The 14,912-nt window shown below is 46.5% G+C and overlaps 1 protein-coding gene across 10 annotated transcripts in view; it reads right to left on the bottom strand.

The window, feature by feature from the left end:
* Positions 1-14,912, bottom strand: part of LOC144724060 (RELT-like protein 1) — a 52,130-nt gene that overhangs the window by 26,596 nt on the left and 10,622 nt on the right. For 2 of the 10 annotated variants that reach the window (XM_078602907.1, XM_078602899.1), the window contains exons 2-3: positions 14,061-14,210; positions 13,078-13,188 (exon numbers count right to left, since the gene is read on the bottom strand). The exons of 4 other annotated variants lie outside the window; for them this stretch is intronic. The gene's annotated coding sequence lies outside the window, so the exon portion shown is untranslated. Of the gene's footprint in view, positions 1-8,181; positions 8,247-13,077; positions 13,189-14,060; positions 14,211-14,912 lie in introns of those variants that run through there. 4 more of the 10 variants (XM_078602900.1, XM_078602901.1, XM_078602902.1 and 1 more) reach the window with 4 other exon arrangements.

Here is a 14,912-nt window from a genome sequence, read left to right as displayed (position 1 = left end):
GACGTTTCGGAGGCAACACAAGTCTCCGTCATCAGGTGGGACCGTCACAGCCAGATTTGCTGTATCAAGTGATACAGCAAGTGATACAGCAAATCTGTCTGTGACGGTCCCACCTGATGACGGAGACTTGTGTTGCCTCCGAAACGTCGTGATTTTGTATTATTTAATTTTTATTAATTTTTATTTCAATTTTTTACCTACGTGACTTTACCGAAAAAATTAAGAGTATTATTTCTCTACTTACATTGTAATAAGACACAGCAGACCCCCACCCCCAAACAAAAGAGCTGTCAGAGCCCAGTACGGGTAAAATGTATACAAAACAAAACTCCCCCCCCCCCGCACTCATCTCCAGTTCACCTCGCACACTTGATGCCAAGAGAGACGGCAAACTTTTGTTTTGGGAGAATCCAGGCGGTCAGGTGAAGCTCTTCGGGCGGAGCGTTTTCATTCAGAGGGCCAAGGACTGAAAAGAAGCTCCGAAACGTTTTTTGCCGAAGGCGTGGCTCACAGAGGAACACGACGTGTGAGGACCTCGAACTCTGAAGATTGATAAAAGCTGCAGTTTATCGGTCAAATATTTAGGCAATTGCTAAAAGCGGGTTGTCAAGCGCAGTCACCAGTGGCTAGACTTGAACAGCGAACCTTCTCTGTTTTTCTTCTTGGTTCTTTCGGTAAAGTCACGTAGAAGGGAAATAATAAAATAATAAAACATAATAAAATACAATTCTCACGACGTTTCGGCCACAACGCAAGCAGCCGTCCTCAGGTCTGTTGGAAAGACAGCGTCCGACAGACCTGTTCTTCACCTGATGACGGCTGCTTGCGTTGTGTCTGAAACGTCGTGAGAATTGTATTTTATTATGTTTTATTTTTATTATTTTATTACTTCCCTTCTAAGTGACTTTACCGAAAGATCCAAGAGGATGAATCCCTGCAGTCACGAAAGCTTTAAACCTTCTCTGTTTCTATTTTTTTTTACTTCAGTTTTTCAATCAATTATCCTAAATTCCAAGCCTGATAATTAAAATACTGGCCCCCCCCCCCTTGATTTGTGTCGAGAGAAAGTGGCCACGTGAACGTTTTTTTTCAGAAGGTCTCTGACCATTTCCCGCGCGCGTATTTGCAGACACACTGGACCACGCCGCTCTGCGAGGTTTCCGAATGGATCCGTCGTCTCGCGAAGCCGGAGTAGGCAAAGAACAAGACGTAAATATTTTGTTTTAACTTACAAGAACAAACAGAACCACACCAGGGCAAGAATACCACACCTATGGGCCCACATGCCCCCATTTCCCCATCAAAGGCCATCACGTGCAAGAGACATCCGTTTTTAGACGCTGCATAGAGTTCGCCATTCATGCTAAACGCACAGACATATCCGCGGTTCAATGTCATGAACGGTAGAAGTGTTTTTTTATTTTCTTTAAAAGAGACGGAAAAGGGGAAAAAAAGCAAACCACAGGCACGCATTCTTTATTAAGTTAGTGGAGTAATTGCCCAGGCAAGTGGAACCACAGAAGAAGTGGAGATCTTGCCGATCTGGTCACAGTGAGATACCAACGGGGACAGCGTGTCACCCTCCGTGGCAGCACTGCCTGTGTTGGCCAACTAACCGTACGGCACGTGAATAATAAAATCAAAATGTTTAAAACCTCTGCCTCTCCACAGCCCATCAAACCTCTAAGTTGGATAAAATAGGTACCGCTTCCTGGGGAAGTCAACAGCCATCGTCATGCGGATAGATATCCCAGCCACCACTGGAATGTTCCCACCATGGGGACAGGGCTGCAAACAGGAGATAAGCACCACCTCAACGCTCATTCGAGCAGGAAATGCAATTTATTGTTTATTATAATTTCTATGAAGTTCGTTTATCCAGACAAAGCCTCACCGAGTCTCTATTTCAGGGGGGGGGGGGGGGGGTCCTGATCTTTTTTTTGTTCATTGCAGTCGGGGGCTTTCTTGTTACCTGTAATCCCAGGTTAGTAATTTGCAGGTAATTTTCAGCGTTGGGATGTATTCTGACCAGTTACATTCGGAGATAACATAAACACTCCACGCAGAAAGGAGTGCGAGTCGGTAATCGAACCCAGGCCCTTCTTGACATAAGGCATAAGTGAAGAATTGGGGATAAAACCCAGGCCCTACTTGCCATGAGGCCCAAGTATTGTACTGCAAGAAAGCTCATCAACAGATTTTGTCCCTTGTGGCACAAGCGTGGGACAGTTTCTCGCACGTACATGTGCACATTCCAGTGGCGTGCGCCGGCTGTCAAACCAGTTCTCGGCCCTGAATCCCTCCTTGTGTATCCATTTAAACATTTTTTTCTATTCTACCAGGTAAGGCCCACTGAACTATACAGCTCTTTATCGGGAAGCAACCTGGCTATCACAAATGATAGCTCAACGAAGTGGCATCATGTAGACATTTATGGCAGCAGTCAAACAACTCTAAACGCATGTTGAGTCTAAATGTGGAGGGAAAACCGGAGGACCCGGAGAAAAATCCACGCGACCACGGGGAGAACGTGCCAACTAAAAACATACAGCAGGCATCAGGGTCGGGATCGAACCCACAACCTCCTGTATACCATGCGAGGTAGTTAACATCTCACCATTTTGGCACCCCTATCAAATAAGCAAAGCAATGCAATTGCACTTCACACACCAGTGGGAATTTCAATCAACAGCAACGTGTGCCGCCAAGTCGTCGCCAAGTCGCCACCAATCATATCACAATGTTCACCGGCTGTGAAACGCGATTCGTGGGGTTCACGCGGCCGCGCCAAGGCCTGCACTCGACTGTTTTCGCCCGAGCCACTGCAAAACCTAAAGGTGCAGCCACCCTGTGACACTCAGCACCGCCAGGATGACCTTTTAAAAAAAAAATAGTTTGTCAGCCACAAAGCCACCCACACAAGGAAACAATAAATGGTTCACAGCCCCATTCGTGCTCTCTCTTGCGCACAGAGGACAATCTATCCTGCGACAATTTTGTCCAGCCCGGATAGAAGCAAAATGGTAAAGAGGCAGCTCTGCAATTGCTTGCCCACGCTCCTGCTGGCAGAAGGGTTTCCATGACAGAGAGAGGGGGAGCTACCTTGGAGGCTATTTTGGCCTACTCTTTCATGCAGGCCAGGCACCTTGGAACTGGTGGGAGTACCCATCCCTCTACTCCACCGCCGGCGACGTGCCGATCAAAATGACTGCACTCGATGCCCTGTAAACCACGCAATGGTCGTTACACGATTTCAGATGAACATTTTATACACTTTAAATGCGGGCAGTGATCGTTAGCATAATCACGAAATCGCGTTTTTTTATCTGGGAAATGTATGTCAACCATTTAGGGACCGTAATTCAATCTATAATTAATTTGCCCATATTTTTTTTTAAGGGCGAGATCCTGAAAAGTACTCAGACAAACTGAATTTTTCACTCACGCTGGGATGGCGATGGTCCACTCCATTCCGTTTGTGTGTGAAGCCAATGACTTGTTCCATAACAAAGCCATCATTAAAAAAAAAACTTTTATTGCTTTCAAAAGAGTACCCTGTGTATCATTGGGTGTGTTTTTTTTAACACGCGTGTTCTTTCGGGTTGCACAATTCGTGGGAAAGGCACACGACTGAGTGAGGTCGGAGTCAAGACCCGTTTGGACAAAGCGGCACGGTCCGCTCCGGGGAATTAATGAGGTGGAGCAAGCAAGATGATGCTTGCCGAGAATCCAGCAAGAAGTGCCTGGGTTAGGTTCCCAGACTGTGGGTGCTTTTCTGTGTGGAGTGTGTATGTTCTCCCGCTGTTCTGCATGGGTTTAGTCTGGCTTCTATGGATTCCTCCCATGGCTTAGAAAAAAAAATCACAGAGCGTCACTGGCATTGGCCAAACATCCCACTGCTGAGAAACTCACCTGAAAATATGGTTCACACACACCCAGAACACCATTGCCCCCCCCCCCTGCCCCTACTGAGAACAGAGTCTTGAGGCTCGGCGAGGCTTTCCTGGGTAAACAAACGGAACAAGAAAATGAATAAATGCAGCTCAGCCAGGTGGAGCAGTGCTCACCTGCAGTTCACCTGAGCACTCACCAACCCCTCAGTTCACCTGAGCGGTTGGTAAGCCACTGAACGATGGCACCAACCAGGCATGCAATGATGGATAGATTGATTAATTCAAGATCCACTGTTATGCTCAAGATAGATTCATGGCCTTGAATGGTGCGCATGAGAACAGACGGCGATGTATGCGCGTGACAAAATCACCCGTGACCAGACCAACCTACATGCGTCTAATCTTGTCAGAGCTGAGAAGCCAAGCAGGGCTAAACCAAAGCATGACTTCTATGGGTGATCGTCGAGGCTTGCCAGGTGTAGTAGGTGTCGGGGCTGCGTGGTGATCACGAGATGGCAGCGCCGAGTGTCACCAATCATAGTATGTGCGATGGGGTTTTTTGCCGGGTATTGCCGGTTGCTTCTCACAAGCCAAACACTCGTTTATGGAATTGGCCAAATATCCCGTTGTGGGGACCCTCCTGAAAGAGATTTGCGAGACACAGAGAAGGCCTCATGTGTAAATAAAGGAGATTCTCGTGATTTATTCGTTCACGTTTGTTAACTCAGCTGGCACTTGCATGCTAAGCACAGTGTGTCTGAGTCATGTGAGCTGCAAGTCCAGGCCTGTGCTATGTGGCTGGGTACAGTATTCCGAGTGAAATAACTTACATGTGGCTAGCACACTTACGTGTAAAACCTCGACAAGCAATAATAGCCAAAGAGCTCTACGACAATTTTTTCGGTTGCGCCGTTATGTAATTCGGCGTGAAGTTCAATGTCACCTCAATGAAATCCGAGTCAAATGTCAGACGTCAACCCAAACGAGAAGCAATACTCAACCACCACCACCTCCACCCCGAAAAACACACCAGAGCTGTACGGGGCACAACCGCACGAAAACTACGTAGTCATACGAATACCCACGCACTCCAAACATTTAATTTACAGCCGATTCTATTAGCAGACTTGCACACTGTCTTCGCGTCCAGTTACGAGTTTGAATTCTATCTTCTTCCAAGACTGGTCTTTGAAAGAGCACAGCGCCACGGGATAATGGAGAGAGATTAATATTTGCATTGCATTCTACAGTCCGCATGAATATTTAACGCGCTTCTTACAGATTCGAGCCACAAGCGGGAATTAACGCTGTGCATGAGTGTACGGAAAGAGGTGTGGTGGAGGAAGGGGTTGGTGGGTATGTTAAACCGCGATGGCAGTTTGCTGCACAGCGGTGGTGAACAACAGAAGTGATTGTACGGGACAATCACAGATTTCCCTGGAGGGACCTGTGTGGTTTAACTTTGCACCACCACTTTCCAATATAAAATAACCCTTTCCTTTTTTCCAAACAAACCATGTATAGAGCTTAACAGACTTTAACATTAATCCTGCACCAGGCATTTGTTTTTTTTCTTCACATTACTGTGTGTGTGTTTTGTCTTTCCTCTAAAGTTTATCCCTAGAATGGCTATGGGAATAGCAATGAGATGAAGTAAATGTTCATACATCTCGCAGAGCAGCGTGACCACTTAGAACACGGCTCGGAAGTGGATACTACAGAACCACAGCCGAGATCCCTTCAAGTGACCTCTGGTCAACAATAAATGGACAAGCCCTTCCCGAACTGCTCTGCCACCAAGGAGTAACATTAATTGCGAGAGGGTTATATTTTTTAACAATGATTACATTTTCTGAGCTGGACTTCAGCCAAAAACAAGCTACAACCAAATTTAATGCAATGTTTTTTGTTACGTTGTGTGTGCAGTCACTGGTGACCAGGGGCTGAGACCATCACCGCTCACGAGACTTGATAAACGTGCTGTGATCACAGTTGGCTCCCTGGATTCAAACTCAGGGGTCTCCAGTGCTGCTCACGAGGCAAAGGGGTCCAAGGAGGAATGGAAGAGGGGGGGGGGGGTTCGTTTTCTATGCAGACCGAGCAAAGCCTGGGCCTTGCACTGGGGTCAAGGGAGAAACGTCAGTTTCATTTGAAAGTCTCAGCTGCTCGGCGATGAAACGACATTCGTTGTGATACCAGCTTTAAAAAAAAATAAACAGTGCCGAATACGTGATGGCTGCGGTTTCTATTGCAGACTTGAATTGGCTTTGCTGATAAAATATTGACAACCTCACCGCTATGTCCTGGTTCACTCAGTTTTTGACCGCAATCTATTACAGGACTACAATTCTACGTTTTATTCATTTGTTTTGCTACAGTACAATTTATATTCAAATACCACAAAGATATGAAAAAGTCAAAACATTCCAACCAGTTCTCATCCACCTCTTTCCTTAACCTTTAAAAAAAAAATCCATCTTAAATCACTGCTTCAGGTTTATGTACTCCGAGCACGTCCACCACTGAAATGTAACATGCTCGTGTGCGTGCAGCTTCCAAATGAAGCACTGCATCGTGGGACCTTGAGAGATGGCAACGGCTTCGAGAGGCCATCCTCCAGCAGTGGATCAATCACGGCAATCTGTTACGTTGCAAGATAAAGAGCTCAACGGCCTCAACGCAAACTTTGTCCCCTCCACGATACGAGCCAAGCGAGATGGACGGGGTCACAAACCATCACTGACAGCGCAGACATGCTATTTTCAGTCCAAACAGGTCAAACAGAAATATTCGTCAGGAACAAAGCCACCCACAAGCGAAACCGTTCCAGGTTTACGGCTCTCTCTTTCTCGCACAAAGAGGACAACGCAATCCCTCTGTGGCGGTGTTGTTAAGGCCGGCAAACCAGCAGTAAACAAAATAAAATAAAGTTGCAGCCTTGATCCTGCTTGGTCAAGCCCCTGCTGGCCAAGTGGCCTCCACTTGCAGGAGCTCTGGACAGCCCCTCTATGGAGGGTATTTGGCCTCCTCTTTCACACTTAAGATGCCCCACCACACACGACCAGCCAATCGGCATTTATACTACCGGGTGGACAGAAGCGGGGGGCGGGTTAAAAAAACTTCCATCGTTATTCCATGCCCTGAATACAATGTTCTGTACCAGTCAACATTCAGAATGTCTTCCTCATTGCGGACACTTTGCACAGAATGTCACTTCTCTGCCGCATTTCTCTTGCATCCCACACACGTTTTTCACTGCCAGCCCAGGAGATTGAACCGATGACCTCAAAAGATTGCAAGTCCAGCACCGATGACCATTAACACACCCGCGGCCGGCGTCCGGCTCCACACAAGTCAACGGGCCTGAATACAAATGCGACGATTATGCAAACGCACGGGAACTTTTACAACGCCTGTCATCAAAATATCAATGTGACCCCTCGGCGCAGGCGGGCAACACGGCTCCGTGCAAGCAAACCGAGCCTCATTTTTTTTTTTGCCGCTCCCACATGAATATTAATGGCCCTCTCACCCGCACGTGTTCAGGGGACGAGAATGTTGTGAGCGGCCAACGTCACACGCAAGTTCAATGGTGTGCGGGGGGAGGGGGGTCACGGTAATTGCAAGAAAAAAGAATGAAATTGAGAAAATGGCTTTTCGTCAGAAATTAAGTCTAAGCTGCTTAGGTGTGTTACGGCTAAACGCAGCGCTAGAAATACAAATGACCACTGCTATTGCTAGACGTATACCAATATAGAATAGAGTTTTTTTTCCCAATGCGTGTTTGAGTTGTTCCGTGTCACGTGCTGGGAAGCTTCTTCAGGAAGTGAAAGTGGAATTCAGTTTGTGAAGAAGCGCGTCGAGAGAAACGCGAGGCATCATGCGGAACCACACGACGAAGCACAACCAAAGAACGCATCGGAGAACTCTACAGCACAATGGAAAATAAAAAACTTAAAACCTGCGCACTATCGCATTTTCACCGGAAAACGCCGGTATGTCCCATGTTCAGTCTCACAAGTTAACAATGACAATTGCAAGTGACAATGTGTTCCTTTTTCAAGCAGGACCCCGTTGGTTTGAGGAGCCCGAGACAGTGCCGGGTCAAAGGGCACGCGCCCTTTTGATAAGTACTGCTAAGGCCAAATATATATACACACAGAAAAAACACGCGCACATGGGGCATTAGTACACTTCTGGTAATTATATATTTTTAACTCAAGATAAATTCTTAAAGTAGAGAAGACGGCGCATACCCAATCGAGCAAGAAACGGTGAGAGCAAATACCTGCACGGACACGTGTGGCGCTTACAGCACAGTTGCCCGTACAGGCTGCAGGACAATTTGTCCAGCACTGCATGTACGTACGGGAGCTTCAAGCCGTGCGGATGGGGTTCTTCTGCTTCTTAAATCCCCCCCCCCCCCACTGATATCGCAAAGCCTCCCCCGCCACCAAGAGTCTTGCAAAACACTGCATGGGGCAGCAGCAGCAGCAGCGACAGCAGTGGTAGGAGCAGCCAAGCCACATCCTAGTGCCAAGACAAGCAGGACCCCCCCCCCGTTGGTTGGCAGAGCCCAATACAGTGCCTGGCCAAAGGCTATACACAGCATGGTTTAAATATGATATCAAATATGCGCCGACTAAATTATATATTATCCGGCCAGGTGGCTCAGGGGTCGAGCAGGTGGCTCGCATTATTTTATTATTTCCCTTCTACGCGACTTTACCGAAAGAACCAAGAAGATGAATCCCTGCAGTCACGAAAGCTTTAAATGGAAAAATTTGAATGGTTGTCGATAAAATGAGTACCACTTAGTAGGAAAGTCAACAGTGGTTGTCCCCGGGAGAGACTCGCTCCTGCCAAAGGATAGTGGAATTTCCACCACCGTCTCGGTGCTGTAAACAGGAGTTGAGAAGCGCCTCAATGTTCAGTTCAGAAAAAATAAATGTTTTTGTTTTTAAATTATGTATTTAAAGTGGGGACGCTGCTGTGGTGTAATGGTTACCACAACGGACTTTCACCACCCAAACGAGTGTTGTATGGTGTTTCCAAGTCAATGGTGAAAATGCCCTATTTCTGTGGCAGGGACTTCAACCGCTATATGACAACCACAGCCGCGTCCTCGCCAATTGGTGGAGCCTCCCCTATTAGTGCCAATTTTAACAACCCCATACGGATGATGATGAGGATGGGCTTAGTTGACCACAGCTGGGATACGAATTCATCATTTCATGAGCAAGTTTCTGCTGCTCCATCATTTAAGATAAATGTTATTGCTTTTCCAATTACATTTCCTGTCCATCCATTCCCACGGTGTAATGATGATCACATTCATTGGTAAGCGACACTTGCGATCCATCAGCGAGCTGTAAAGCACCAACCACCAAAAACCTACGCAGTAGCACGTCACTACTTTCTGTACTAACTCCTCAAGGCAACTTCACCATCTTAAGCACACGCTGGCCCCATCTCTGTGTGATACACCAACCCCGTGGTACCCAGTCAATGGAATACTGCCCTGCGTCGCCGCAACGCCCAGCAAAGAAGTCTTTGAGGAGACGGGGGATCTCGGCACCAGCGGTAATAACACGTCACCTGGTTTCCAGTCATTGTTGCATCAGGAAGCTGAACGGGTAGTTTCCGGGAGACCAAAACACCCCTCTACTACGCTGGCTATGACTGTTTGTGCGTTGGTGTGTGTGCGCATGGCTGGCATCAGTAGTGCAGTGGTTAGCACGCTGCGCTACGAAGCCCTGCGATCCGAGTTCGATTCCCGCTCACGGTCAACACCAGCGAGGATTATCTGAACCGGTCCTGGGTCTCCCCCTAGGTCGACTCGGCCTCAAACGAGCACCTGGCATGATGTGTAAACATCGCCACCCAGGAGACAAAGGCGGTCGGGCGTGGTGCTGGGCACCCATCCCCTCGTACGCTGCGTCGGCCCTTCATAGGTGCTACTCGCTAACAGCACTTGCCCCAAAAAAATCTGTTCAGCCTATACGGGGTGTATTTTTCTTTGTGGCTGGCACCAAACAGGGCTCTGCACGATGTAGCAGCGTGAAACAAGTGCGGACGAACATGGGCAGGTGGCTGGGCCAACAATAGCACCTCTCTCACGGAGCCGTCTGCACGTTCCTCCAACAACATAATGCTCTAAAACAAATAAATGTAACACAAGCTTCTGCCATCGGCCTGAAGCCCTGCCACTGAAATTGAAGTACGTACCTCGCATATACTGCAGTACGCTGTGCAGTACTGGGGTTCACGCATTATGCTGCGAACCCAGCGGCGTGAGCGTTTGATTCCAGGCCATAGCTTGCAGCAGTGGCGAGCGATATATTTGAATACATCACGGGCACCTTCCTTTATCAGTCCGCACTGACCATAGGGACGAAGTATGGTCAGACAACCGCTCATGACAGACACCTTCGATTAGCACGGTTGGCTATGTACGGTGCGAAAGAAGCGCAAAGTACGTACAGACCTTCATCCAGCAGGAGATTGACAGCAGGTCGTTATATATGAAGTACAACTTTGGGTGTACGACACACTCCCAACTAAACAATTCCAATAGCGATTTCCTGCGTATTTAGCAATACTGTTCATCATCCACAAATTGATGACCACGGTTCAGGCATCCAACTTATGCCCCCTGGGGCTGAGCGCCCCTGCGTTCCCAACAGCGAGGGAGCTGAATTGTCAGCTGACAGAGACGTAGAGACGTAGACACACAACACTCCATCTTCTTGGTTCTTTCGGTAAAGTCACGTAGAAGGGAAATAATAAAAATAAAACATAATAAAATAATTCTCACGACGCTTCGGCCACAACGCAAGCAGCCGTCCTCAGGTGAAGAATGAAACACCACCAAGCTTGGAGCCTATATTTAAGCTGGGTTATTTCCCTTCTACGTGACTTTACCGACAGAACCAAGAAGATGAATCCCTGCAGTCACGAAAGCTTTAAATCGAAACACAACACTCCATTCAACTCTGGTGTGACCACCCTATAGTGTGACTGGGCAAGCAAGCTAATACAAACCAGTTGGTCCTACATTCCTACGGCTTCCCACGCCCATAGCCTACATGGGCTCCGAAAAGTAAGCCGAGCACCATCGAACTGCCCGCGTGCACGGTGTTCAAAGGACGTCGCCCAATGTTAACTCAGCTGAGTTTCTGGTCGTGCTCTCAGAACAAATAAACCAAGCATTCTCGACACCTGCAGCATGTGAAGGCAAGTTATGTTTCAAAACAATGGGGCGAGGCATCATGTATGCATACCTCTTCTTGGTTCTTTCGGTAAAGTCACGTAGAAGGGAAATAATAAAATAATAAAAATAAAACATAATAAAATAATTCTCACGACGTTTCGGCCACAACGCAAGCAGCCGTCCTCAGGTGAAGAACAGGTCTGTCGAGAAGACAGCGTCTGAATGTATGCATTCAGACGCTGTCAACCCAAACGGTTTGCCCATATTCTTGAACAAGGAAAATGAGTTTTCAACGTACAGCCGTTTCAAAATGGGCAAAACACGTTTTATATTTGTGTTTCTCCCTTGTGATGGGACTTTGTAGGATGAATGATTAAATTTACAAGGGCACGGGGTGACCAATCGGGTCTGAATTGGTCTGTAATAAAGCAGGCACTGATAAGGGGTTGACAGGTATGTGTGTGGGTGGATGTTGAACTTCTTTCGTACGTGGCCAACTGTGCTCATTGGATGCATTTAATTTCATTTATTTGGAATAACCCTGTGAGCCATTCGCCTCTTGATTCGGGGGAAAGACAACAAATTCGACGTGTCACGATTCCCTGCCCCACACCCCTCACTAACCCCTGTTCTCTCCCTCACCATTGTGACTTGGATTTGCAATTTACGCTTTACACGATTGTGAATGTAGCGCCTCTAAGTGGCTGTCGGGGTCACGTGAACTCACTACTTGCAAAACATACGAATTGAAAAAATAAACTACTTTACATAATTGATTTATACAAGCAAGATTTGGTGCACGTATCTTTAGCATAATGATCTATTTAATTGACCAATTCGATGCATCGTTAGATGCCTAATAGGGTGTCATTGTATATATTAACAAGTTAAAATGTAAATGCAGAAGCCCCCGACTGAAACCTATTATAGTCCTGCAGCAGCCCAAGTTCACTACCGTGTTAAAGAAATAAGAACTATTATTTTAAAAATGCCAGCCGATAACACGTGTTTGGGGTTCTGAGATATGCCGGTATGGCACACCATAGCATACTGCTGCTATTACATCACTGTGTATATTCACATGCAGTACGGTACGATACTATATATGTACGTACGGAATGCATAAAGAGTATGCGTACACATGCAGCAGTGGTGTTCATCAAAGAGCGTCTGAAACAATAGTACCGCATTCGGCAGCGAGAACGTGGCCTTCAGAACTGAACGACAAGGCACGCCGACCGGGGTAAAGTTCAGCTATGAACATTTCTATTTTCAACGCAGGGCGGTGCGTGAAACACACATTCATAACCGCTGCTACGAAACGAATGATTTATGGCACTTTCGAGGAAAGAAATTGCTCCCGTTGTTTACAATCGCTCCGTTTAAAAACGGGCATCCGATTGCTCGCACCGAAGAGGGCCTAATGGTCATAAAGCGGCGATCAAAATGGGCAGACGGTCAGTCTGCAGCGAACACGGATCTGTTTTCAGCTGGGCACGGTGGCAACGTCATGTGTAAATCAGAGCACATGGCCACGCCACTTAGTACAGGCAGAATCATTGCAGACTGGGCAGCGGCCAGAGGCTATTCCATCCCTGACCAATGGTGATTGCATTAATCACCTGCATCACCAAAGCCACGTGCGTGGGTTTGTGTGCGTGTGTGTGAAAGTGGGGATATGCTCAGAGATATATTTTTTGTTATTCTTCATCAAAGCACTGACATGTTTTGATAAGGTCCCCGAGGCAATTTGTCAATGTTTGTCTGTAATTAGGCCGCAAAACTTTTGTTGTTTGCTATTTAGCAACAGCGATTAGATTCAATCGTCTGATGGGGCCAAGCCAACACACATGACGTAACCGTGGGAAGTGTTACTCAGAGTACTCAAAGGATGATCGCCTAATGACAGAGTAACAATTTTAAATGTGCGGTCCATGGACTTAATTTACAGGACATATTACGACCGCGTACATTTTCACGGTTATGCTGCATAGCTCTCCGATGTGTTTTCGGGTTGTACTGCATGTTGTCCGGCACCATGTCCGACTTCTGCCTCCACGCGCATGGGAGCTGCTTCAGAAACTGCAGGGGGGGGGGGCACGCCGAAACGTCCGACATCGCGCCCAACAACCCAAAAACACATCGGAAGGCTGTACAGAACACATTGTTGTGACATTCAAGCAGGCGTGTCTCGCACTGTCTGCCACTGCAACCACATTCCATACTTAACCAGAAAGCCAATCCTATGCGGTAAACTCATTTCTTTAGAACTGCCGTTTGTGTTCTAGTGTGTTAACCTTCCCCCCGCCTCTCCGATTAGCACGCTTGGCTACGTACGGCGCAAAAGAAGTCCAACATATACACGTAAACTGATGGTTGCTGATATATCTGGTCACATGAGTGGATGTCAATAAAAAAAAGTAAACATTAACACCGCCATAAAATGAAAACATTTTACAGTTTTACACATGGCTGTGTGCCATTGCCCTTCTTGAAAGTAGAGAACGATATGGTATATATTGACCGACTTGTCATTGGAGATTGTGGATTTCCTATTAAACTGAAATATTGCAAAACGTTTTTCATTGACATTTGAGCAGTTATCAATTAGTGGACATTGATGAAAAAAAACACTTAGAAAGTAACAAATATTGATATATTAACATTTGTACGATTAAATATGAATGGAGAAGTGTCAATTTGGTAACATTCGTGCTTAAAAAAATGTATATAGTGCATTTAAAGCATCAAAATGAGTCAGCTTCCAGCTGTGCCTTCACTGCACGACATTAACAAACTCACACGTAACAACATTTCCTATTTGTCACACGACAGAGATCATCGCAACCGTGGCTATGACCCTCTCTTATCCGTTTGGTTACAACATGAGGCTTTCCCCGAGTCGAAACACGCGTGCCCTTATTTTTCTCAATAATTTAGTGGACAGTGGCAACCTGGATCGATGCGATGGATTACTTCACAGGCGTGCAGATGTGTCTTCAAGGGGAGAGCAAGGTGAGCGCAAGGTGATCTTGAGATTAACCGCCACGGGCAAGTGACCCGGCAGCTACTCCAACAGTGGGTAAGGAAGACCGCTTAACCTGCTGGAGGATGCAACACTTATATGGTCCGGCTTGACAACAGCATTGCATGGGTTACAAGGCTTTGCTTCGTCACGGGTCCACCTGTCATGCAATGAAATCCAACGTATGATTTTTCTCACGTCCGCCTTTGACACAGCACACAGGATGTACTACAGTGTGTTGGATTTACAAGCTTATACCAGCTATGAGACCTCCTTTACCAGTGGCAAAATATAGTAATAGGTTTTTACCCTTTCAACTGGTACAAAAACTGACACCTTTATACAAGGCATCATGTTGGCAATAACCACAACACAAGCAGTCAAAATGCAAACAAAAACATGATGCCTTGTATAAAGGTGTCAGTTTTTGTACCAGTTGAAAGGGTAAAAACCTATTACTATATTTTGCCACTGGTAAAGGAGGTCTCAGTGTAAATGCTTACCCCGAGCTCTCAATACTCTGATAGTGCGCTGTCTTTGAGTTGTACGCCTTTTGGCGTCATCTGGCCCAACACCAATGGAGACTAGGCTCTAAGAAAAGCTGTCTCGGGTGTGGACCAATCAACTTCAAGGACAGTGCATATCATTATCATTATCAGAGTTGTTTCTTTTTGTTTGCATTTTGACTGCTTGTGTTGTGGTTATTGCAAACATGATGCCTTGTATAAAGGTGTCAGTTTTTGTACCAGTTGAAAGGGTAAAAACCTATTACTATACTTAT

Source organism: Lampetra planeri, chromosome 19, assembly GCF_965212315.1.
Source record: "Lampetra planeri chromosome 19, kcLamPlan1.2.h2, whole genome shotgun sequence".
Lineage (NCBI taxonomy): Eukaryota > Metazoa > Chordata > Hyperoartia > Petromyzontiformes > Petromyzontidae > Lampetra > Lampetra planeri.
The sequence above is the reverse complement of the archived record's forward strand: the minus strand, read 5'-3'. Positions and strand labels throughout refer to the sequence as shown.